Genomic DNA, 24,537 nt, shown 5'->3' on the forward strand with positions numbered 1-24,537 from the left:
ATAAAGATGCAATCCCAGAAGAGGAGGAGTTCATAGTTATGTGGGCGGTCATCTTGCCCCAACAAACTTTGATCTTCTGGGAGAACTTATGGATGGAATACGTCATACTGAGGAACAGCGTGAGTTGCAACTATGGTGAGATTTGGTGAAGTCAGGCCCTGATATTGATCTGTTGTTGGTGCTGGGGGAAGAGAGGAGATGTGGAAGTGGGGAGGAAGGGAGTGGAAAAGCTGAGAACAAAGGAAAGAGAAATAGATTGAGTCAGAATAAAGCAGATTAGGAAGGGAGGGGAGAGGAGTGAGGACCATAAATATATGGGAGGTGAAATGAATGAACAGGAGAAGCAAGGAAGAGTAAATTTGGCAACATTTCTGTATTGGATTGGATGCAACTTATTTAAATAGGAAATTGGCTGTCTGTACAATGTCAGCTGAGGACATAATATTTTTCCCAAATAATAAAAAAAAAACCATGTGAGCTTAATTTTTGAAGTTCACATCTCAGTAGGCCCCAAGCTAAATGACTCCAGGACTATATTTCAATTGAAACAGCTTGAAGTAATCTTCCCAGTAAACGCTTCTGGGAACCAGTGGTGGTGGGTGTAAGGGATATGTAATCTCACTAAATAAATACAGCTTCTGTAGTCAATAAGATCAAAAGATCTGATTATTTATGTTCCAAAAAGCTTTTCGATCTCAGTGTAAAAGCAGCAAAGCATCAATGTTGGTTTAATATTGTTACTTTATCACATCCCAAGTAATTATTTTTCTTTTATTACATATCTCATGCTGAATATAATCAAAGAGGAATAAATGTATGATGGTAAACATGAGATACTGGAAATCCAAAGCAACACATTCAAAATGCTGGAGGAACTCACTGGTCAGGCAACAACTATGGAAATGAATAAACAGTTGACATTTTGGGCTGAGACCTTTCTTCATAGCACGGTAGCAAGATGAATTATTTGTTTCAAGCAAATGGCATTTTCTTTGATGACAACCTTGGAGCTGGTTGTGTTATTTGAAACATAAATATGTGCATGAATGATATCAGGAATTGATTTCCTATCACTCCAAGCTCCCAAAACGAATGATGGAAATGTTGCAGAAGAATGAAGTAGATTTGACTTAGATTGGTTGAGTTATTTTGTAGCAATGGATTGAGCCCCGATAGGATACCTGCTTACAGTGATAGGGATAGGAACTCTTGAAGTTAAATCCTCCTCTTGGTTATCTTGGGCCAAAGAGGGCCATTAATGAAGAATGGTTTTCGAGTTGAAAGGATTTTCTGATTCCTGCTAGTCACAAGTATATTTCTTTTGAGAGATGTAAGGTTGATTGGAGAAACCATGTTCATGATCAGTTCTAGAAAGTGCTCTAGAAACTCTCCAATGCTGGTAGTTTCATGTGATTACATCAGAAGAAACACTTCTCAACAACAAACTAATATTTGGAACTGTAGAACCAACAGAGCAAGAAGGATTCTTTTAGAAAATGAACTGTTCTTAAAGAAAGCTAATGCAGTTTGTCAAGTGCCAGAAACCTTGGAAGTTGGACTTAACGCAATTAGTGAATCAACAGTACTGAATGTGAAAAGAGCATTTGAAAGAGGTCTCCAGAGTGGCAAGGAAAGACTGCAAGCTCACACCAAAGAAACCTCAATGATGCAAGTATGTTGTAACTGTGGGAGGAAATATGATTCCAGGGGGATGAATGCATCCTGTTTTAGTAACGTATATAATGTGGAGAAAGATCAAGAGAACTGTGAAGAAGTACTGTGGAAAAGAACGATTTGCCAGAACAACTGATGAGAAGAACAACAGCTTTTGTTGTCAATGAAGTAAGTGCTTACAGTTTAGACAAAGGCGAATCTTACACTTAATAAGAATCATGCAAATACTTGAGATTTCAAATAGGCTCAGGTGCCAAGTGTTCTATTATTGCACTTCACATCCAAGAAAGTAACTAAAACTTTTAAATTTGTCAAGGTAGAATTGCTTGAGTCTGTAATTATAGGTCATAGTAGAAGATTCTGTTGTCAGAGGATTGTTGATTTAGCCTGGTAGCCATAAGTGTTATTGAAAAGATAACACAGACATCATCAGCATTGAGGACCTAACAACACACAGTCAGCTCCATTGGGCAGGCCATTTCATTTAAGTTGCCAAAGTTTTTTTTTGAAATTCAGTCATAGGAAGATATTAACTGCACATAGAGGGAAGGATTGAAGGATGTGGTCAAAGCTTTCTTGAAAAAATGCAGTATCCCCACTGAGTCCTGGGAACTCCTGGTCAATGATCATCCAAAGTGGAGAAGGAGCAATTGGGATGGTAATGGAAACCTCGACAGGAACACACAGAAAACTACTGTAAGGGTAGAAGAAGCATTCCACCTCACAAGCTTCTCTGTCAAGCACCTCAAGCAGCCCAACTGTGGAAGAGCCGATGGTTCTTTCATAGGCTTTATTTCAGAGTTTATAGAATCAGAGTGAAAGCAAGACATCTGAGATCACAATGGGCTAGTCACTTAAGAGAAAAGTGGCTGGACTATATGATTCTAGAGAGCATGACATAATCTCAGTCAGACAGAAAGGTGCACTCAGTGGACATTTTATTAGGTACTTGCTCGTTAAAGCAAATATCTAATCAGCCAATCATGAGGCAGCAACTCAACGCATACAAGCATGCAGAAATGGTCAAGAGGTTCAGTTGTTGTTCAGATGAAACATCTGAATGGGGAAGAAATGTGATCTAAGTGACTTTGACCGTGGGATAATTGTTGGTGCTCAAATAGGTGGTCTGAGTATCTTACAAAACTGGTGATCTCCTAGAATTTTCATGCACAGCAGTCTTTAGAGTTTCCAGAGAATCATGCAGAAAACACTTTTATAAAAATCCAGTGAGTGGCAGTACTGTAGGAAAAAACTGCCTTGTAAATGAAAGAAGTCAGAGATGAATGGTCAGACTGGTACAAGCTGAGGGGAAAGCGACGATAACTCAAATAATCATGCGCTATAACTGTGGTGTGCAAAAGAGTTCAGCACATCGAACCTTGAAGTATATGGGCTGAAGCAGCAGAAGGTCATGAACATAAACTTAGTGGCCACTTTATTAGGTACAGGAGGAAGCTAACAAAGTGATCAATGTTTAAGCCTGGATGTTATCAAGTATAATGTTAACAATGGTATTAGTGTATCAGCGTTCCCTTCAGGTGGATGCATGTTAGATATTTGCAAGTTGGTAATGGATGAGGGCTTAATGCAGAAATATTGCACTTAGGACTGGGATTGGACAACTTAGAGAAGAGTACCAAATCAAGCTTAATGTTCTGGTGCAACATGAACCTCCTGGATACCTTGACAGAAACACTAGATGGGCTTGCCAGACTGAATATTCTAGTTCTATCAACAATACCACCTATTTGGATCTTACATAATGGTATTATCTAAAGTGAATAGATCATCGTGTATAAGTTTACATCCTTAAGGCTTGAATGGAGGTGTTATTCACTGGTGAGTTCAAGAGGTGGTAAAAATAAATGGAATAGAAGAGCAGATGAATCTGGGGTTTTAGATACTCAAATCATTTAAAATACTGACAAAGGAAAGTAAGGGTAGATACCATGCAAATCAACTATTGGGGATCACTTACAGTGCAATTGAATTAAAAGGCAGAATAGAATCTTGGTTGGGTGTGCTGTGAACAGCTATGTAAACCCATTTGGTTTGAATACCCTATTTATGTGCTGAGGATCCAGTGAAGTGCAACATTTGAGCCTGTATAAGACGCAGGTGAGGCCTCACGGAGAATTGTGAGCAGCTTTGGGCCCCTTATTTAAGAAAGGATGTGCTGATATCAGAGAGGGTTCAGAGAAGGTTCACAAGGATGATTCTGGGAATACAAAGCTTATTATATGAGCAATGATTGAAGGTTCCGGGCCTGTACTCAATGGAATTTAGAAGAATGGGGGGGGATCTCATTGAAACTTATCAAATGTTGAAAGGCCTGGATAGAGTGGATGTGAAGAGGATGTTTCCTTTGGAGAGGGAGCCTAGGACCAGAGGGCACAGCCTCAAAATAGAGGGATGTCCATTTAGAACAGAGATGAGAAGGAATTTCTTTAGCCAGAGGGTGGTGAATCTGCAGAATTCGTTGCCACAGGTGGCTATGGAGGCCAGGATACGGGGTGAATTTGAGGAAGACGTTGATAGTTTCTTGATTAGTCAGGGTGTGAAAGATTATGGTAAGAAGGCTGGAGAATGGGGTTGAGAAGAAAATGGATCAGCCTTGATAAAATGGTGAAGCCAACTCAGTGGGCCGATAGGCCTAACTCTGCGCCTATGCCCTATGTTCCTATGGTCTTGATAATTGACAAAAGAACCAGACTTGAGACATAGGTTTTAATTTATGTAGCATAAAACATTCTGAAATTCATTGTTGAAAGGATGGGGTAAAATGGATTGGAAATATTTTTAGAAGGAAAAATTACAGGGATATAGGTAGAAAGGATGAAATCTCAAGTGATGATACACCTTCACTTGTGATTGAGTGATTTCAGTAACCTTAATGTTAACAGCTGACAGTACAATCCCAATACCAGCCACCTCCCCCTCTCTATTCTCTATGCCAAAAGCTCTGTACCACACACTTAATGACTCTCTCGTTTAACTGACTGAGAATTTGATGAGGTGTGACTTCTGATGATTGATCACATCACACCTCCTTGACTGCCATGTCTTTGTAGCTGGGAAGTATTACTTTTAAAATAAAACCTCACTAATATCAACTGTAGTTGCCTCTTCTCCTTTGGCTGAACACCGTTTTGCGAATTCCTCCCTGAATGGTTTAAGCAAAGAGGGCTTATAACTCTTACCCCATATCTTGCCTGGTCTTTGTGTCTGGTGTTTGATACAAAGTAACAGCTTTGGATTGTGTCTGGGTGGTCAAACACAACTTGACTAATTGCAATGGTGTTACTCTTATAAAGTCACATCTGACAAGAGTCTCAATGGAATTACTGTATATATTCCTAACAAACACGAGAAAGTCTACAGATGCTGGGAATCCAAAGAAACACACACAAAATACTGGAGGAACTCAGCAGGTCAGGCAGCATCTATGGAAAAAAGTAAACAGTCGCCATTTCAGGCCGAGATGCCTCATCAGGACTTTTTTTCCATAGATGCTGCCTGGCCTGCTGAGTTCCTCCAGCACTATGTGCATGTTGCCTTATTTATTTATAAATAAGTTTATAATTTATTTCTGATGGGAAAATACAAATGTCAAAACTTTCCCATTTGTGTTGTTTCTTGATATCAGGTAACTGCATAGAGACAGGAAATGACAAGTGTAAAATTCAAGTCTTCTTGGCACACAAAGGCTTTAATTCTAGATGTTCTCACTAGGATATCCAAGAGCTCAGGGTACAGAACACAGACATGTGTTCTTTGAAACTCATACTATGATGCCCATCTGTGTTCCAGTCTCAAATATGGCCATACTGAAAGCATATTTCCATGTTTTTTTTTCAATCACACAGGGATAAAAACATGTTTCAGGATGCCGACTACTGCAAGTACAGACAAAAAGGACTAGGTAGGGATGCTGTGTTGCAGTCTGAAACAACTGAATGAACTCAGTATGTTGAGCAGCATCTGTGGGAAGAAAGAAACTGTTAAAGTTTTGGGTTGAAACCCTGCCTCAGCTTCGATGAAGTGTTTTGACCTGAAATTTCAGAAATTACAATTCTCCAACAGATGCTTCTCAGCTCACTGAAATCTACCAGCAGGTTGCTTTATGCTTCTTTCAAAGTGACACCATTAACTCAGTTGCTCGCTGGTTTATCTTTGAATTGGTAGAGTGTCCTAATTTCATTTCAGACACATCTAAAGAAGACTGATACTGCACTACTGAAGGAGTACTATAGTGTTCTGGAGACTGATACAAGACAAAACCAAAACCTGCCTTTTCCATTGACTATAGATTACTAGCAAAATCTCCATGACAATATTTAAGTAGAAAGTAAGGGTGTATACAATTTAGGTTATAGAGAGCAGAGGATTTTCTTCCAATTGTCCTGTGAAAATCTATCCCTTAATCAATATGTAATTAATAGTTCATTGCTGCTCTAGAATATTTATATACATTGGTTACTTTGTGTCCTACAGTAATTACCATGCTGAGGGAGAACTTTAATGGCAATTAATTGCTTAGGGAGGTTATGATCTTGTGAAAGGTGTTCCATAAATGTAAAAGTTCTCTGTTTTCTTTAAAAGCAGATTTGGGATAATCATTTAAAATGCTTTAAGAATGGAATGAGGATGGGGTTTGAACTGAGTGTACGAGTCTACTGCCTATCACATATACATTATAGAGCAAATGGCTCTATCCATGTGACCTGCAGAGGCAAAGAAGTTGTTTATCTGTGCTCAGTGGTGGGCATGAATCCATCTTCTGCAGAGAATGCATGATGTTCATAAGAATGTAAGAAGTAGGAGCAGGAGTGGGCCATTTAGCCTGTCGAGCCTGCTCCACCATTCAATAAGATCATGGCTGATCTGGCCATGGACTCATCTCCACCTACCTCCCTTTTCCCCATAACCCTTAATTCCCCTACTATGCAAAAATCTAACCAACCTGTCTCAAATGTATTTACCGAGGTAGCCTCCACTACTTTATTGGGCAGAGAATTCCACAGATTCACCACCCACTGGGAAAAGCAGTTCCTCCTCATCTCTGTCCTGAATCTACTCCCCAAAATCTTGAGGCTATGTCCCCTAGTTCTAGTCTCACCTATCAGTGGAAACAACATTCCTGCCTCTATCTTACCTATCCCTTTCATAATTTTATATGTTTCTATAAGATCTCCTTTCATTCTGCTGAATTCCAGCAAGTAAATTCCCAGGCGGCTCAATCTCTCCTCATAGTCTAACCCCCTGTTCTCTGGAATCAACCTGGTGAATGTCCTCTGCTCTGCCTCCAAAGCCAGTATATCCTTCCTCAAGTAAGGAGACCAGAACTGCACGCAGTACTCCAGGTGTGGCCTCACCAGTACCCTGTACAGTTGCAGCATAACCTCCCTGCTCTTTAATTCAGTCCCTCTAGCAATGAAGGCCAACGTTCCATTTGCCTTCTTAATAGCCTGCTGCACCTGCAAACCAACCTTTTTTGATTCATGCACACACACTCCCAAGTTCCTCTGCACAGCAGCATGCTGCAATGTTTTCCCATTTAAATATTAATCTGCTCTTCCACTTTTCCTTCCAAAGTGGATGACCTTGCATTTGCTAACATTGTATTCCATCTGCCAGACCCTTGTCCACTCACTTAAGCTATCTATATCTCTCTGCAGATTGTCTGTATTTTCTGCACAATTTGTTTTTCCACTCAGATTAGTATTATCAGCAAACTTAGATACACTACACTTGGTCCCCTCTTCCAGATCATTAGTGTATACTGTGAACAGTTGTGGGCCCAGCACCAACCCCTGTAGCACACCACTCACCACCGATTGCTAACCAGAATAACACCCATGTATCCCACTCTCTGATTTCGATTAGTTAAAGTTAACCAATCCCCTATCCATGCTAATACATCACCCCAATGCTATGCATCCTTACCTTATGGATAGGTCTTTTATGTGGCACTTTATCGATTGCCTTCTGGAAGTCCAAGTAAATATTGCCCAGCTGTTCCCTCTATCCACTGCACTTGTTATATCCACAAAGAACTCCAGTAAGTTTGTCAAACAAGACCTGCATTCGCTGAATCCATGCTGTGTCTGCCAGATGGATCAATTGCTTTCCAGATGCCTTGCTATTTCTTCTTTAGATTAGATTAGATTAGATTCAACTTTATTGACATTTTGCGGAGTACAGATACAAAGCCAATGAAATGCAGTTAGCATCTAACCAGAAATGCAAAGAATAGTGTTATTTACAAAATAACTGCGAATAAAAAGTAAGTGCTACAGCACACAAATATAAAAGTACTGAGATAGTACAACATGGGTGCAAAACTGCTTAGCGCTGTGATCTGAGGTTCAGCAGGGTCACAGCCTCAGGGAAGAAGCTCTTCCTGTGCCTGCTGGTGCGGGAGCGGAGGCTCCTGTAGCGCCTACCGGATGGGAGGAGAGTAAAAAGTCCATGGTTAGGGTGAGATGCATCCTTAATAATGCTTTTCGCCCTGCCCAGGCAGCTTTTATGGTTGATGTTCTCAATGGTGGTGCCAATAATCCGCTGGGCAGTTTTCACCACACACTGGAGTGCTTTACGGTTCGATACGGGACAATTGCCATACCACATTGAGATGTAGTTGGTGAGTATGCTCTCAATGGTACAGCGGTAAAAGTCTGTCAGTATCCTGGGACAGAGGTGAGCTTTCTTGATGCTCAGCAGGAAATAAAGGTGCTGTTGTGCCTTTTTGATCAAGATGGAGGAGTTCAGGGACCAGGTGAGATCCTCAGATATGTGGACACCAAGGAATTTGAAGCTTGACACATGCTCCACTACAGCTCCGTTGATGTAGATGGGGACGTGAGTGTGATAGCTTTAATGATAGATTCAAGCATTTTTCCAACTATAGATGTTAAACTAACTGGCCCGTAGTTACCTGCCTTTTGCCTACATCCTTTTTTGAACAGTGGCATGACATTCACCCTCTTCCAATTTGCCAGAACCTGTAACACTTCTATGGAGACACCTAATAATTTGCAGATACTGTACCATAACTACATCTCAAAAGAATTAGAGGCCGTGAGTTTAGGGTGAGAGGGGAAAGGTTTAAGAGGAATTTTAGGGCAACTTCTTTGCACAAAACGTGGCATCTATGTAGAATCAGCTACCAGAGGAAGTAGTTAAAGTAGGTATAATAAAATTTTTAAAAAGGCAGATGGACAGATATAGTACATCAGTTGGATAGGTTTAGAGGTTTATGGGTCAAACACTGGCAAATGGGACTAGCCTGGATGGGACGTCTTGTTTGGCAGGGACCAGTTGGACCTGTTACTGTACTAAAATACCTTTCATACAAAAAGTAGTGTGTCAATCATGAAAATACTAAGACATAACTATCTCTTTGCAAAACATAACTATCTCTCTCCTTGTAAAAGACTTTCATAATGGTAAATGCATCTTTGAGACATACTTTCTGAGAAGTTTGGATTTTAGTACCAAAAGCATAAAAGGCATTGAAAAAAATTTAACAATTTTCATACTTTTGAGATAATATCTTGTTGCATGTGATTGTCAGCTGTCAGTCTTTTCAATATTTCTGATAGAGTTTTATTTAAGCGTCGTCAGTGGAAAAATCTCATAGAATGAAGTAAAAGTTAACGCTGCTGTATTTTGGAAATTATTTCTCAATAGGACCCTTTTAGTAGAAACATCTTTCAATTTGCTGAATTTATTACTTTAGTAATATAATATTTCAAAAGACTTCCCTTGCAGAACTATACTTTCTAATTGATCATCATGGAGTTCATCTTATTGCTAGGCTGATGTCTTAAGATAATGATAATTATAAGCAGAGAAGGAGGGAGGGCATGATTCATTGCTCATGCTTTTTCTTTGCTATGACCATCCGATGAGCAGGGTCAAGAAGTTAATATACCTGAACAGAAAGTAGCTGTCAGTAAGGCAATGTGTGCATAATGATAAGGACTTCATTACTGCATGCACCTAGCAGACAAATTACAAAGGAAAGCCAGGAGGTATAGGAGCAGTGAGGTCTACAAATGGCTTTGTTTGGGGCTTTGAACCACATTTTGGAATAAACACGAAAAGATTTAAAAAATAGGCTTGCACATTTGAGTTAACGATTGCTTGATAAAGGGTACAAGATTTGCAGTGATTGCATTTTCCATGCCTGGGCTTACTCAAAGAGCTTGAATCAAGGCGAAATAATGGAGTTGGCAATTACTGGAAGCACAAAGAAATGCCAGTATTTCTGGTGAAACTCTCAAAGGGACAGATGGACCGGTTTAGGCTTGGGCAGATTCTAGCTGTGAAATGGAAGGAGTAGATGAAACACCGTATGCTTCCAATCCTTCACTGCCTTGAAATAATGCAGCCCACTGCCAAAAAGTACATGTGTGTTCAGGCAGTAATACTGAAAACACGGGTGTGGATGATCATCTTGTTCTGGCAATTGCTTTGCTGGAACCAAAATACATGAAGTGGCACAGGAGCTACTCATCTTATTTCAATAATGGAGAAAAAGGACACATTTATTTGTTCTAAATTCTCTGGTAAATCATTACCAATGGGAAGTTAGTTTTTTACAATTTATAGTGTAAGAACATCACGTGTGTTACGGTGTCTTATCGACAAAATTTATAATTATGTAACGCAAACACGAGGAAATCTGCAGATGCTGGAAATTCAAGCATCACACACAAAATGCTGGTGAACGCAGCAGGCCAGGCAGCATCTATAGGAAGAGGTACAGTCGACGTTTCAGGCCGAGACCCTTCGTCAGTCCTGCTGCGTTCTACCAGCATTTTGTGCGTGTTGCTTATAATTATGTAAACCCCTTCTTATACTTTATTTATATTTCTCTAGTTGGATTGAGTAAAGCTGGGATTTTATTTGTTCCAACTCCCTCTAATCAAAGAGGTAGGTGCTGAAGAAGGGTCTCGGTCCGAAATATTGACTGTTTCTTCAGTCAATTGATGGTGCCTGTCCTACTGAGTTCCTTCAGCATTCTGTGTGCCTTGTTTTGGATTTCCAGCAGTTGCAGACTCTCTTGTGTTTATGAAGGCAGTGGCATTGTGGGAGCTATCTTGTTTCATTGATTTGAATGTTATACTACATGTCATCACTTCCAATCTAAGAAATTGCAAAGGAGTTGTTATTGAACAGTGCTGTATTTGTCAACGTAGAGCAGCGAGCAAGTTTGCAAGTTTGTAAGTTCAGCGGGAGCAATGGGTGGTGGGAACGGTAAGGGTGGAGTGCCACTGAGGAGTGTGGGACTGGCGGCGGAAAAGGAGTGCCAGAAGCATGAAGTGGCGAGAGTGCAGACACAACCAGCCCTGAAACACCAGGTAAGGTCATTTGATTCCAAACAATTGATTTATTGATCATTACAAAATGTCTCTCTGGTATTTCCTGCTCCCTCTTCTCTCCCTTCCCCCTTTTCCCCCTTTCCCAACCATAATTCTGCTCTCCTTGTCCCCTTCCCACCCTCAGTCCACACTAGAGACCCATATCAAAATCAGGTTTATCATCACTCACATATGCCGTGATTTTTTTTTTGTATTCAACAGTAGAGTGCGATACATGAAATTACTATAGTATGGTGTAAAAGTCTTCGGCAGCCTAGCCATACATATGTGCCTAATGCACAGTAATGTACATGGGTTATTATAAGGCTGAGGAGATATGTTCAAAGGAGCATCTTAAAAGAGGAATGAGAGTTTGAGAGTAGGAGATTTAATGAAGGAAATTCCACAGCTCAGGGCCTTATCAGCTGACGATACTCCTACCAAAGTAGACAAGCACACAAAATTTGAGAATTGGAGCATGGTCATGGTCATAAAAGCAAAGTTATGGAGATCTTTGAGCAAGGATCAAGAATTCAGAATTGATATAATGCATAACCAAAAGAAAAAATATATGGAAAAGCAAAAAAACCCATGCACTGAAAATCTTAAAGAGAAAAAAGGACATTGGTATTAATATTCATAAGGCTAGGCAGCATCTGCAGAGAGAGAAACAAATTTAATGTTTTAGGTCAACGACCCTTCAGAAATGGCCTTGGAAGTGAGTTTTTTTGTCAGACCTCACCAAACAGAAGAAAGGAAACAAAAATCAGTGAGTGTGAATCAAGTAAAAGAGACAAAATAGAAATCCCTTCAGAGGGAGCAGTAGAGCTTGTTCAAAACAATTGTTCTTTGAGGAGAAGTGGAGTAAATTTAATTGTAATAAAATAACAAAGAATTGAAGATCCTGGACATTTAACATCCATTTGAAGCACAAGCAGGAGCAAAGCAGGAGTAAGTTAGAAAGCAAAAAGAAAATTCTGCAAGTGCTGGAGATTTGACAAAAGAAGAGAAGATATTGGAAATGCTCTGCGGGTCAGATAGCACTGGCAGAGAGAGAAACAGAATTAATGTTTCAGATGATTTCAGATGGAGATCAGCAAGTAGAGAGGCAATGTTTTACAGGACCTGATCCAATTTAAGATCTGTGCATCATGGTTTTAGGTGAATCCAAGCCTATAAGAAGTGCATTGGACCAGGTGTTCTAAAACATTTTGATACAGGGATTGGTTAGCCATCTTCCTAAACCAACATAGACAACTTCTAACATCCCATTGCTCCTTGTTGTTTTCTTTAGTGCTGGATTTATGCATATAAGCTTGAAATTAAATGAAGGTACACACAATGGGAACTTATTAATTTTCATTATCTGAAACTCAAAATATTTAACACAGTGAATATTTTTTCCCTGTTGAAGTAGTGACCATGGTCATTTTTAAAAGCATAGGCTGTACCTGCGGACGCCACAGTAGAGTAGCAATTGTCAGAGTTCAAAGTTCATCTCCGTCATCATCTATACGGAGTACATCCTCCCTTCCCATGGACTGTGTGGGTTTTCTCCGGGTGCTCTGGTTTCCTCCCACAGTCCACAGTCTGGTTAGTATGTTAATTGGTCATTATAAATTGTCCTGTGATTAGGCTAGGGAGTTGCTGGGCAGTGCAGCTTGAAGAGTTTATTCCATCCTGCATGTTAATAAATAAATATCTAACTGGTAGAATTCTGGGTACGTGCTTTACTCTGTACATACCCTACTCTGTAAATAGCTAACCAAAAATCATTTTAACAAAATATAATTCAGGGCATAATAACAAGATCAAACATTCTCTGGATTATTGTATATTTGTACATTACAGATAATTAATGGGAAAAAATGATTCAGTTATCTTTTTCCTAATGAGATTTTCGTGCCTGCAATGTTGATGCAAGCTTTTTGATTCAGATGAATGTTAGGCTCAGAACAATTCTCCAAAGCTTCCTCTGTTTTAACATTTGATGACAGTTGTTCAGCAGTCATTGCTGAAAATCAAACCTGACAAATCTGTTGGAATTCTTTGAGAAAAGAACAGGCAGGATAGTCAAAGGAGAATCAGTGGATGCTGCATATGTAGATTTTCAGAAGGCCTTTGACAAGGTGCTGCACATGAGGCTGCTAAACAAGACAAGAGCCCATAGTATTACAAAAAAGCTAATAGCATGGATATAAGATTGACTGACTGCAGGAAGACAAAGAGTGGAGATAAAGGAGGCCTTTCTGGTTGGCTACTGGAGACTAATGGTGTTCCACAGGGGTATATGTTGGGTCTGTGACTAGGTGGAGGGCTGGTAGTGTTTAGAGAGCAGGGACTCAGTAGAAGGACTTGGACAGATTTGGAGTATGGGCAAAGAAGTGGTAGATGGAAGTACAGTGAAGGGAAGTATATGCTCATGCACTTTGGTTGAAAGAATACAGGTCTGGACTATTTTCTAAATTGGGAGCAAATTCAGTTATTGGAGGTGCAAATGGACTTGGAAATACTAGTACAGGATTCCCTAAAGTTTATCTTGCAAGCCTAGCTGGTAGTAAGGAAGGCAAATGCAATATTAGTATTTATTTCGAGAGGATTAGAATATGAAAGTAAGGAAATAATGCTGAAGCTTTATACAGCATTGGTCAGATCACATCTAGAGTATTGTGAGCTGTTTTTGGCCTCATATCTAAGAAAGAATGTGCTGACATTAAAGAGGGTCTAGAGGAAGTTTACAAGAATGATCCCAGGAATGAAAGGATTAACGTAAGAGGACAGTCTACTTGCTCTGGGCCTGTACTCACTGCATTCATTGGGGTTTAGAAGAATGGGGGTGGTGGGGTGGTTCTCATTGAAACCTTCCCAACATTGAAAGAATATTAGAAAGAGCGGACGTAGAGAGGATGTTTCTTGTAGTACCAGACAACACAGCTTCAATATACAGGTGCATTGCTTTTTAACAGAGATGTGAAGGAATTCCTTTCACCAGAGGATGATGAATCTGTGGAATTCATTGCCAGTGACAGCTGTGGAGACCAAGTCATTGGGTATATTTGAAGGAGAGACCAACAGATTCCTGATTATTAAGGTTGTCAAAGATTATGGGGAGAAATTCCATAATATAGTTGAGAGGGAAAATAAATCAGCCATGATTGAATGGCAGAGAAGACAAGATGGCTGAATGTCCTAAAGGTGCTCCCACATTGTGCAATTTTATGATCTTAAAATTCACTTTTGTAAAGTTAAGTAGAATAGAATGAGAATGAAGAGCTGTGTGTAAGTGTTATGTTTTGTAACGTCAGAACATGAAAACTAATTCAAAGGAAGACACGGAAGCCCAGGAATGCAGGTCTAACTTATATTTATATAGATATCTGCAGGCTTCAGTTTGGTATGTTTGAAATGCCATTCATACTCATTTCATGGAATGACTGAAACAGCCAAACCAGTGTCCAATTCCATTTTAATTAATTTTTCCTTCACTTCTGGTAAAAGCAATCTTGCTTGACTCCAGTTAGTTTCCATATTATAACTTTCAAGTCGAGGCTCGCCTGTGTCACTCTCAACATTATCAGATTTTTTATCAACAGCATGCAGATTAGTGCTCTTTTTGAAACTGCAACTTGACTTTTTAGTCTTTTCTCTTCCCTGAGCAGTCCATATATTTTTGTCTGCCTGACATGCTCTTTGCACGTGTCTTATTTTGTTGCATTTTCTGAAAGTTTTGCTTTTAAATTTGCATTTGTTTGGTGTATTTGAGCCCCTGCCACAACAGGAAAACAATTTGTTCAGCCTGGCTCGTTTCATTTTAGGCAATGCAAATTTGTTAATGCTCACTTTCATTCCTGACTGCAACTCAGTTGTGTCTCCATTGAAACAGTGATTTCCACTGTTCTTTTAAATGTAAACTGTGCTTGTGCTTCAGTTAGGAGCTGTTCTTGAATACCTTATTGCAAGACTCCACAAACTAAGCAATCTCTTAATGTATCATTCAGCCTATTACCAAACGGACAATGATGATCTCTTCAATTCAGCTATGTTCAATGAAATGGATTTCTCTTCCTTTTGATTCCACTTACAAAACCTAAAACATTCCACAATCAACAATGGCTTCGGTACTAAGTATTCCTGCATCACTTTTGCAATAGTAGCAAATCTCAATTTTTGATAGTTTGGTTAGAGCATCAAACTTTGCAGCAAACTGTATGCTCTAAACCTAATGAATTTAATGAATTCAGCAACATTGGCACTTGCTTCTCATTAACACACACAAAACATTGATTGTACTTTTTTTCCATAGATGCTGTCTGGCCTGCTGAATTTCTCCAGCATTTTGTGTGTGTTGCTTGGATTTCCAGCATCTGCAGATTTTCTCTTGTTTGTCACTTGCTTCTCGTTGGTTATTTCATTTGCTTCAAAACACTGTTCCAATAGTTCAGTATACATGAGCCAATTACACGTTAAGTAATCAAATTTGTCAATCTTTGTGATGTATCCAGCCATTTCTGATTTTTTAAAAATGATTACTATTACCTTGAACTCATCTTTATGAACCCTGAATTCTTCCCTTTATGGCCTTCTTTTAAGACTTGATGTCTCTGCACACACTAGACTGTTTCTTTTAAATTTGACTGTTCTGGGCTTTTTTTAGTTTCAAATGTCTCATTCCATTTAACAGGTCAGTTGCCGACTTGGGGTTGTTTTAAAAATACCTCATCACCAACATTATGGTTTGTAACTTCAAAACATTAAACTGATTTGAAGGAAGGCATAGGAGTCCGAAAATGCATGTGTAACTTTGAGTTTACTTTAAGCAACGGGCATCTGTATCATGTGGTAGTGTGATGACATATGTAATTAGCACATTTTTACAAATAACTTGCAATTAATTATTTAAACAAACAAGCATGCTTAATCAACCAATGTATATACAAGACTACTCAAACATAACTAGAATATTACATACACAATGGTGAGGTCTAGATATTCAGTGTGAGTTTAATCCAGAAAGCAGGTAAAATTAGTTTTCCAAATTGTATCTTCAAGTACATTCATGTGACAACTTCAGTAACTTGTTTTCTAATATTAACAACGGTGAGGTCTTGGTGTCTGCAGATAAGAATAAGCCACAGATACACTGATTTCCTTCTTGTAGATCAGAGTCAGAGGGAGTTGCTGAGAGTTTTGGGGAGTTCAATTTAGATCAGATGATAATACTTCACTTTGAAGCATGCAGTCAACATTTTCCATCTGATCAGAAGACGTCAATGTAAGAGATGGGAACATGTCAAAGTAATCGCATCCAAGTCTTTCTTTCCAGATTTTAAACTTTTTAAAAGCTGTGATATTCCCTGCCATTTCAAACACATTGGATAAACTTCCCAGCATAGACAGATTTGGGTGACTGAAATCAAATATATCTGCCAGACATGCAAGCTTGTTAGGCAATTGTAATTCCTAAAAGGATATGAGACAGGAAGTCTTCAAGATCACATTACAGTTCATACACTATGTTTCATACTTTGCCACAGGATAGCCAACGTAGTATGTGATATTGGTTAGCTCTCACTTCTTTAACACTTTGCAACAGTGACACAAGAACAGAGGACATTTGCTTTCATAAAATTTACAACTTTAATTCTATGAGGATGTCATTAAGTTCTTGAAACAATTTCTTGGCTGCCAATCCTTGACTATGAAGGAGACAAGGTGTTGCTTGAGCACCTGGTGCTATTTACATCATTCTAACACTACACCTGAAAGACTTCAGAGCAAAAACAACTACAGATGCTGAAAATATGAACAAGGAACAGGAACTCCTGCAAGTACTCAGTGGGTCTAGTAGATCAACGGGGAGATGAAAATAGCCTGTGCTTCAAGTCATGTGCCTGCATTGAACTGGATGAATGAGGAAATGATATTTTAAGGTGCAGAGAAGCAAAGGAGTGGAAAGAGCAAAGAGAGTATCTATGATAGAGATCAGACTAAAGTTGCCAAAGTAAAAATTACATTAAAAGTCAGTTGCTAGGATGGAAGAGGTAAAAGAAAGACAAAATGGAACCAGAAGGTATATACAGTATATGGAGAATGAGAAAGAAAAAGAAAAGTAGCTGCCTAAAGTGAAAAAACTCTATGGACTTTCTTTATAACTTCATGTATTTGCTCTCAAGATAATGAATATTTCTGAAATGTTTCAGAACAGCACTGCTCAAAATTGTACCATACACAACTCCCTGGTTTTGGGATATTTATGTGTCCTGCAAAGTGCTCACCAAATTCATATTTATTTTCTCAAATGTAGAAGAGACCACACTGTGAATATCAAATGCACTAAGCTGGAAGAATGCAAAGGGTTCATTTGGAAGATCTATTATCTTTCATTACATTAATCAAAACACACAGCTTGTTGTTTCCAAAGCACGTTGTTTCCTCAACTTGTTTTACTTGTTCTAAAAAGTGATCCAAGCACGTCAAGTGAGCTTGGAGGAAATATTTTGAGCCTACTGAACATATTGCCCAGCTCCTGATCAATCCAAGAGGAATATGTGGCTGAAAATGCAATATTTTTCTATTGTAGCCAATATATCTGGATTGTATAGTAATCTAGCCAAAGAACTCACCTGACTTAACATATTCTCCTTTCACTTGCTTGGCAGAAGACAAGTTCTATTGTGGTCGACTGCAGATTTTTGCGCCTCGAGTCTGGACTTTTTTATTGCGTGGCTGTAGTTTACTGATATCGTTATGTGCTTGCTCTCTTGTATGTGCTATGTGCACTTTGTGCTGTGTGTGACTGTTGGTACTGCGTTTTGTACCTTGGCCCTGGAGTAATGCTGTCTCATTTGGTAGTAGTCATCGGTATTCATGTATGGTTGAATGACAATTAAACTTGAATTGAGTTGAGTTGAATTGATAATATATTTCATCTCACCCTTCTCCTTTTTCTCAAGACTCAAAGGAGGGCACCCAAGGAGGACTGAAACAAAATTGATGCTAATTTCCCACAAAAGGCAACCGTAGGCTGGTGGGAGAGTCTAGGACCAGAGAGCACAGGTTTGGAATAATAGGACTTGTGTTTAGAACCGAAAAACAGATGAAGTTGTTTAGTCAGGGGGCAGTGAATCTGCAAAATTTACTGCCAGACAGGAGTATGGAGGCCAAATCATTGAGATATTTAAAGTGGGGACTGATAGGTGCTTGATTAGTAAGGGTGTTAAGTATTACAGGCAGAAGATAGGATAATAGGGTTGGGAGGCAAAAATAAATCAGGCATGGCAGAGCAGACTCTATGGGTCAAATGGCCTGATTCTGCTCCCACTAATCATGGTCTTATCAGCACTGCCTCAAGAAGGCAATATCCAACATCCAAATGCCCACCATCTGGAACATGCCATCATCTCACAGCTACCATTAGCAGAAGTTACAGAAGCCTGAAGACCCACATCACCACGTTCAAGAACAGCCATATTCTTATAACCACTCAGTTCTTGAACCAACCAGCATAGCTCTAATTGCTACAGTTACGCAAAACTGTGACTATGGTGATCACTTTGTATCAAAGTGGATTTGTTTTCTTAATTGTATTTTTTCTTGTAAAAATTGTGCATCATTTATGTTCAATCTGTTTTTTTTTTCTTGTGAATACTGTTTATATGATGCAATGTACCTGTGGTGGTACTGCAGGAAAGTTTTTCATTGCACTAGTTCATACACATGCATATGTATATATATACACGTTTAAGTTACTAAGCTACTTTAGACTTTTGATTGGATGCCCATGTAAGTTCTCATTGCTGGGAAAAGTGAATTGATCTCCTACTTTGGTACATTGCAGACTTCCAGACTCCGTATCAAATTCTCCAATTTCGGCTGATGTGTTTTTTCAAAACTGGTCACTTGGATTGTAAGTTATCCATCTGCAATACAGGCTTAGTTTTCTCTTCACAATTAGTACAATATGAATGCTAAAGACAGCCCTACATTTCACACTGTTACACATTCTTTCATGTGTATGTTTATTCTTAACTCTCCTCACCTTATATCTTTTGTTCACTTTTTTCACATTGCACCATCTCCCATTAATAAATTATCTGGATGATCTTTTCTATGTACCCCTACAGCAACACTGACCGTCAGGCTACCACAGATAATTCCATAAGACCATAAGACAACGTATTGCATTGAACTGCTGCTGCTAAGTTAGCAAATTTCACGAAACATGCCAGTGATAATAAACCTGATTCTGATTATAAAACCTCAGCATTACCTCCTTGTTTTTATATTCGATTCCCCTTGAAATAAATGCCAATATTGTATTTGCCTTCTTTACCATACTCAACCTGTAGATTAACCTTCTGGGAGGCTTGTACGAGGACTCTTAAGGCCCTCTGCACTTCTGATGTTTGAATTTTCTCCCCATTTACATAATAGTCTGCACTATTGCTCCTTTTACCAAAATGCATTATCATACATTTCCCAACACTGTATTCCATCTGCCACTTTTTTGCCCATTCTTCCAATTTGCCCAAGTCCTGCTGCAATTGCATTGCTTCCTCAGCACTACCTACGCCTCCACCTATCTCCATCTGATCTGCAAATTTTGCCACAAAGCCATCAATTCTATTATCCAAATCACTGACAAACGATGTGAAAAATATCAGTCCCAATACTGACCCCCAGGGGACACCACTAGTCACTGGTAGCCAACCAGAAAATGTCCGCTTTTTTCCCACTTGCTGCCTCCTGTCTGTTAGGCATTCCTCTATCCATGCCAGTATGTTTCCTATAACACCATAAGATTTTACCTTGTTAAAAAGCCTCATGTGAGGCACCTCATCAAATGCCTTCTGAAAATCTAAATGAGTGACATCCACTGCCTCGTCTTTGTCCACCCTGCTTGTTACTTCCTCGAAGAATTCTAACGGATTTGTCAGGCAAGATTTCCCTTGACAGAAACCATGCTGACTTTGACTCATTTTATCATTAGTCTCCAAGTGCCCCAAAACCTTGTCCTTAATAATGGACTCCAACACTTTTCCAACCATTGAGGTTAAACTAACTGGCCTATAATTTCCTTTCTCTTATCTTCCTCCCTCTTAAAGAGTGGAGAGAAATTTGCAATTTTCCAGTCCTTCAGGTTTATGCCAGAATCAAGTGGTTCTTGAAAGATCATGACCAATGCATCGGTTATCTCTTCAGCAACCTCTTTCAGGACAAAGGGATGTAGCCCATCTGGTCTAGGTGACTTATCCACCTTAAGACCTTTCAACTTGTCTAGCACTTTTCTAGCAATAACACTCACTCCTGCTCCTGACACCCATAGACCTCTGGCATATGGCTAGTGTCTTTCACAATAAAGTCAGATGCAAAGTATCCATTAAGCTCATCTACTATTTCTTTATCCCTCATTACTGCCTCACAAGCATCATTTTCCAGTGATCCAATATCAATTCTCACCTCTCTTTTAGTCTATATAGAACTGAAAAAACTTTTAGTATCCTGCTTTATATTATTGGCTAGTTTACTCTCATATTTCATCTTTTCCCTTCTTAAAGCTTTTTAATTGCCTTTTGTTGGATTTTAAAAGCTTCCCAATCATCCAGCTTCCCACTCACTTTTGCTAACTTGTATGCCCTTTCCTTGGCTATAATACAGTTCTTTAATTCCCATGTCAGCCACAATTGCCTACCCCTGCCATATGAGAACTTCTTCTGTGGGATACATCTATCATGCACCTTGTGAAATATTCCTAGAAAGTTCAGCCATTTCTGCTGTGCCATCATGCCCACCTTCCAATCCACCTGGGCAAGCTCCTCTCTCATGTCTCTGTAATTCGCTTCATTCCATTGTGATACTGATACATCTGACTTATGCTTCTCCCTCTCAAATTGCAGTATGAATTCAATCATATTATGATCTCTGCCTTCTAGGGGTTCCTTTACTTTAAGGTAACTAATAAAATCTGGGTTATTACACAACATCCAATCTAAGATAGCCTTTCCCCTAGGAGGTGCTCTGAAAAGCCATCTCATAGGCATTCAACAAATTCCCTCTCTTGCGATCCAACACCAACCTGGTTTTCACAACCACCTTGCATATTGAGGTCCCCCACTATAATGTGTCATTACCATTATTACATGCCCTTTTCAGCTCCCTTTGCAAACTCAACTCCACTTCTTGGCTACTATTTGGAGGCCTATATATGACTCCCATAATCATTTTTTTTTTACCTATGCAGTTTCTTAATTCCACCCACAAAGATTCAACATTCTCTGACCCTAAGTCACCTCGTTCTTAAGATGTAATTCCATCTCTCACCAACAGAGACATACCATCGCCTATGCCTTCCTGCTTGTCCTTTTGATACAAAGTATATGATTTAATGTTAAACTCCCAACTATATCCTTTCAGCCACGACTTACTGATGCCCACAACGTCATACTGACCTATCTCTAATTGTGCCACGAGTTTGTCTGCCTTATTCCAGATGCTACGTGCATTTAAGTACAGCACCTTCAGTTTTGTTTTCACTGCCCTTTTGAATTTTGCTTCTGTGGTACAACTTAACTCTTTGCTCTGTCTGCGATTGTACTCAATCATTGGCTTGCCCTTCCTTACATTCATATTACATATAACATCATCTACTTGTAAACCTGCTGGCTCATCTTCAGCTCTGTCATACTGGTTCCCATCCTCCTTCCATATTAGTTAATTTCAGTTGTCTCTTTCATTCCTCTGCACCTCTCAACCTTCTTATTCTTCTTTTCCCTCTTTTCCAAGTCTAATGAAAGGTCTTTGAATTGAAATTCTAACCCTTTTTCCACGTATCCTGACTGACCTTCTGAGTGTTTCTGGCATCTTTAATGTCATATATCTTGCACCTGCAGGCCTTTTAATTATTAATTACTGTATTAAGTTGCTTTTGCGTAGTTTACATTTGACTTTCCTGCATTTGTCTACTGACTGTTGGAAAGGTCCTTGACGGGCTAACAGTTCTGTAGTCCCATGGTATGGCTTTCTGCCTTTCTATCTTGTTGATGGGACAGGGAGTGAAAAACTGTTAAATACATATTGTAATAATCATATACTGCCTTCTCAAGAGTTGGTAATATAAACTTTCTAGCAATGCCTAAATTAAAACAAGCCATAAATGAGACCACAGAAGGAGAACACCTTGCGGTTCATTAGATTTGTCCTTCTCAGAGGTTTATACTGTATGTTCAAAACCTAAATCTCCTGCCTTCCTTTCAAGCAACTCTTTGCAAATCAAAAACAGGAGATGCTGGAAACAGAAAATTCTGGCCTCAGCAGGTCAGGTAGCAAAAGTGAGTTGAGAAACAGAGTTATGTTTCAGGTCAAAACATTGTGCACTTTAGACAATCAAACTGGACAATTGTAGGTGAACAGCTTAGAATCTGAACTGAGGACTGAAAAATAGAACAATAAAACTAAATAATGGGGAAGAAAGGCAAGTTTAAGATAGAAGGAAATAAAAAGTAAAGAGAAAGATATAAATACTTAATCTATATAATAAAAATAAATCCAGCTCTGATTAAAAACTAATGGAGTTTTTCTATTTAACTACTCAATGCCTTTGCTGAAGTTTCTGTACAAGTTACACTACACAATGGGGAATGCCATGTGCCTCATTATTGCTTGCACAATAAAGTCAAGATCAATCATGTCTTAATTTATACAGCAGCAGTCTTTCTTTCTTTTAGCAGAATGAAAAAGTAAAATAGCTGCATGATTCCTGACAAAAATGAGAGAAAAAGTTACACATTTCAACATCTTTTACAGTCTTATAGCCACATGCTTAAACACTAAAATAATTTTACCAAATTTTTTCTTTTCCCCCAACCGGCCTCAGTTATCCCTCTTCACAAATCCACTTTCATTAAGTAATATTCAATTTTCATCTCAATAAGTGAATGAGATCCTCACAATTAAAATTGGGAGGGGATTATATGCTGGAAAATTGCTGAGCCTCTGGCAATGATCTTTGTCATCAATGGGGATGGGAGAGGTTTCCAAGGATTGGAGGGTTGCGGATGTTGTTCCATTATTCAAAAAAGGAAGTAGAGATAGCCTAGGAAATTATAGACCAGTGAGTTTTATGTGGGACCCACAGCAATGTGGAGCATATTAATGGACACTGGACACCCTCCCTAATTTTCTTATATTATGTTCATATTATTTTTATTGCTTTGGTTTGTCTTGTCAGTCTCCTGTCCTCGCCTCTGTGGGGTAAGTCGGGCTGTCTTTGCTGTTACCCTGCAGATGGATCTGTCCCTTCCTGTCCTTGTCTCTGTTGGGTAAGCCAGGCTGTTTTAGCTGTTACCCTGAGGCTGGACTGTTCCTGTCCCTTCCCCTTCCTTCTGAAGACTTGCCTGCTACCTTTGCCTGAAGCCTCGCCTGCTACCTTGCTTGTGCCCATGCCTCCGCTAGAAAGAAAAGTAAAGATGTTATTTTGAACTTCGGCACGCCTGGAAGTCCTTTTTGTGTCCAAGTGTGCAACAAATATTGGAGGCACCGCTGGGATGATTAATGTCGTGCTCAGTGTGGCAACAACAAGGATACGGATCGCCTTTGATTGACAGCAGGAGCGCACAGCTTCGGGGGCGTGGCCACATCACACACAATGGATCTGGACGAGTTGGCAGAGACCTTGTCTCAGAGACTATGGCTTTTGCAACTGGATCAGCTCAAAGAGGTGTGTGTGGAAGCTAAGATCCCATGTGAAAATGTTACTACAAGGCGAACGTTAATCAGACGAATTACTGAATCTACGGACAACGCAATTAATGATGAAGAGGAGGATGTTGTGAAGTGTTATCTAAGGACAATGCTGGAATCAGTTGAGCAAATGAGAGAAAATACTGAAAACACTGGTAATGTGGAAGGAACAGACTACACAGCACAAACCAGCCAGAGAACAGCTGAAGAAATGAGCTTGGCAGGAAATACTCACAGCTCCAGCTAAACAGTCAAGCTCTGCAGGATGAGAGTAACTGGAGATTCATCAGCGCATGACCAGCAGAGTCATTCGACCCGTTCAGATGCCAGCTGAGAGTGGAAGCAGCTGAGCTCCAACCACAGGCAGCTGACAGGGAACTGGAGCAAGGCAGCCAGGAAGATGTGTATCCAGATGAGGGTGAGGAAGACAGGATGGAACCAGAGACGGAGGATGAGGAAACTGCAAGGACTGAGCGAGAGGCGTCATCTGATGAAGCAGACGAGATGAGCTCTGAGCAGGCGTCATCATCTGATGAAGCAGACGAAAGGGATCCTGAGCAGCGGTCAGCTCCCACAAGAAAGCATCCTCTTCGACAAAGAAATCCACCCAAGGCACTCACATACAACACATTAGGTCAACCATCAGTCGTACACATGCACACGTGATGTTACAGTTAAAAGTGAAAGACACAAGTTCATAGTCACATGTTAAGTTTATTGTTGTGACAGTTTAACAAGTAGGAGAAGAGTTCATAGT

At 39.6% G+C, this 24,537-nt stretch overlaps 1 long non-coding RNA gene across 2 annotated transcripts in view; it reads left to right on the forward strand.

Moving 5' to 3' along the window:
* Nucleotides 1-1,719: 1,719 nt before the first annotated feature.
* LOC134343489 (uncharacterized) overlaps nt 1,720-24,537 on the forward strand; it is a 47,969-nt gene continuing 25,151 nt past the window's right edge. For both annotated transcript variants that reach the window (XR_010017241.1, XR_010017242.1), the window contains exons 1-2: nt 1,720-1,842; nt 5,541-5,596. This is a non-coding gene — a long non-coding RNA (uncharacterized LOC134343489). The remainder of the gene's footprint in view (nt 1,843-5,540; nt 5,597-24,537) is intronic.

Source organism: Mobula hypostoma, chromosome 3 (assembly GCF_963921235.1).
Source record: "Mobula hypostoma chromosome 3, sMobHyp1.1, whole genome shotgun sequence".
Lineage (NCBI taxonomy): Eukaryota > Metazoa > Chordata > Chondrichthyes > Myliobatiformes > Myliobatidae > Mobula > Mobula hypostoma.